Source organism: Melanaphis sacchari, unplaced genomic scaffold, assembly GCF_002803265.2.
Source record: "Melanaphis sacchari strain LSU unplaced genomic scaffold, SCAv2.0 Contig1700_pilon_pilon, whole genome shotgun sequence".
Taxonomy (NCBI): Eukaryota; Metazoa; Arthropoda; class Insecta; order Hemiptera; family Aphididae; genus Melanaphis; species Melanaphis sacchari.
The window spans coordinates 1-236 of NW_020270787.1; positions in this window are offsets into that span (position 1 = coordinate 1).

Here is a 236-nt window from a genome sequence, read left to right on the forward strand (position 1 = left end):
TACAAATTATAATAATTGTATTATACAGCTTGTTAAATGTGCATTATTCATAAACCGAGCTTCATAAAATTCGTTTGCATTTGATTTTTAAAATTATAGGATTGAAATAAAATATAAATATGAGTGTATTAATTAACTAATTTTTTATTTTTAAAAAATATACATTATATATTTATAAAAGAAAGCAGCGGAGAACGACGCGTCTTTTATAGATTTCAAATTATTCGAAATCTATA